A 2500-nucleotide genomic window follows, 5' to 3' on the forward strand; every position below is an offset into this window, starting at 1 on the left:
GGCCCCTATCTCCAGGCGGCTCTCCACCTCCCTTTTACCCGATTTAAAGCCCCTGCTTCGGCCACACACACCTGGGAGCGGGCCCCTATCTCCAGGCGGCTCTCCACTTCACTTTTAACCCAATTTAGAGCCCCTGCTTCGGCCACACACACCTGGGAGCGGGCCCCTATCTCCAGGCGGCTCTCCACCTCCCTTTTACCCGATTTAAAGCCCCTGCTTCGGCCACACACACCTGGGAGCGGGCCCCTATCTCCAGGCGGCTCTCCACCTCCCTTTTACCCGATTTAAAGCCCCTGCTTCGGCCACACACACCTGGGAGCGGCCCCCTATCTCCAGGCGGCTCTCCACCTCCCTTTTACCCGATTTAAAGCCCCTGCTTCGGCCACACACACCTGGGAGCGGGCCCCTATCTCCAGGCGGCTCTCCACTTCACTTTTAACCCAATTTAGAGCCCCTGCTTCGGCCACACACACCTGGGAGCGGGCCCCTATCTCCAGGCGGCTCTCCACCTCCCTTTTACCCGATTTAAAGCCCCTGCTTCGGCCACACACACCTGGGAGCGGGCCCCTATCTCCAGGCGGCTCTCCACCTCCCTTTTACCCGATTTAAAGCCCCTGCTTCGGCCACACACACCTGGGAGCGGCCCCCTATCTCCAGGCGGCTCTCCACCTCCCTTTTACCCGATTTAAAGCCCCTGCTTCGGCCACACACACCTGGGAGCGGGCCCCTATCTCCAGGCGGCTCTCCACCTCCCTTTTACCCGATTTAAAGCCCCTGCTTCGGCCACACACACCTGGGAGCGGGCCCCTATCTCCAGGCGGCTCTCCACTTCACTTTTAACCCAATTTAGAGCCCCTGCTTCGGCCACACACACCTGGGAGCGGGCCCCTATCTCCAGGCGGCTCTCCACCTCCCTTTTACCCGATTTAAAGCCCCTGCTTCGGCCACACACACCTGGGAGCGGGCCCCTATCTCCAGGCGGCTCTCCACCTCCCTTTTACCCGATTTAAAGCCCCTGCTTCGGCCACACACACCTGGGAGCGGCCCCCTATCTCCAGGCGGCTCTCCACCTCCCTTTTACCCGATTTAAAGCCCCTGCTTCGGCCACACACACCTGGGAGCGGGCCCCTATCTCCAGGCGGCTCTCCACCTCCCTTTTACCCGATTTAAAGCCCCTGCTTCGGCCACACACACCTGGGAGCGGGCCCCTATCTCCAGGCGGCTCTCCACTTCACTTTTAACCCAATTTAGAGCCCCTGCTTCGGCCACACACACCTGGGAGCGGGCCCCTATCTCCAGGCGGCTCTCCACCTCCCTTTTACCCGATTTAAAGCCCCTGCTTCGGCCACACACACCTGGGAGCGGGCCCCTATCTCCAGGCGGCTCTCCACCTCCCTTTTACCCGATTTAAAGCCCCTGCTTCGGCCACACACACCTGGGAGCGGCCCCCTATCTCCAGGCGGCTCTCCACCTCCCTTTTACCCGATTTAAAGCCCCTGCTTCGGCCACACACACCTGGGAGCGGGCCCCTATCTCCAGGCGGCTCTCCACCTCCCTTTTACCCGATTTAAAGCCCCTGCTTCGGCCACACACACCTGGGAGCGGGCCCCTATCTCCAGGCGGCTCTCCACTTCACTTTTAACCCAATTTAGAGCCCCTGCTTCGGCCACACACACCTGGGAGCGGGCCCCTATCTCCAGGCGGCTCTCCACCTCCCTTTTACCCGATTTAAAGCCCCTGCTTCGGCCACACACACCTGGGAGCGGGCCCCTATCTCCAGGCGGCTCTCCACCTCCCTTTTACCCGATTTAAAGCCCCTGCTTCGGCCACACACACCTGGGAGCGGCCCCCTATCTCCAGGCGGCTCTCCACCTCCCTTTTACCCGATTTAAAGCCCCTGCTTCGGCCACACACACCTGGGAGCGGGCCCCTATCTCCAGGCGGCTCTCCACCTCCCTTTTACCCGATTTAAAGCCCCTGCTTCGGCCACACACACCTGGGAGCGGGCCCCTATCTCCAGGCGGCTCTCCACTTCACTTTTAACCCAATTTAGAGCCCCTGCTTCGGCCACACACACCTGGGAGCGGGCCCCTATCTCCAGGCGGCTCTCCACCTCCCTTTTACCCGATTTAAAGCCCCTGCTTCGGCCACACACACCTGGGAGCGGGCCCCTATCTCCAGGCGGCTCTCCACCTCCCTTTTACCCGATTTAAAGCCCCTGCTTCGGCCACACACACCTGGGAGCGGCCCCCTATCTCCAGGCGGCTCTCCACCTCCCTTTTACCCGATTTAAAGCCCCTGCTTCGGCCACACACACCTGGGAGCGGGCCCCTATCTCCAGGCGGCTCTCCACCTCCCTTTTACCCGATTTAAAGCCCCTGCTTCGGCCACACACACCTGGGAGCGGGCCCCTATCTCCAGGCGGCTCTCCACTTCACTTTTAACCCAATTTAGAGCCCCTGCTTCGGCCACACACACCTGGGAGCGGGCCCCTATCTCC

The sequence above is a fragment of the Centroberyx gerrardi genome, chromosome 12, assembly GCF_048128805.1.
Source record: "Centroberyx gerrardi isolate f3 chromosome 12, fCenGer3.hap1.cur.20231027, whole genome shotgun sequence".
Lineage (NCBI taxonomy): Eukaryota > Metazoa > Chordata > Actinopteri > Beryciformes > Berycidae > Centroberyx > Centroberyx gerrardi.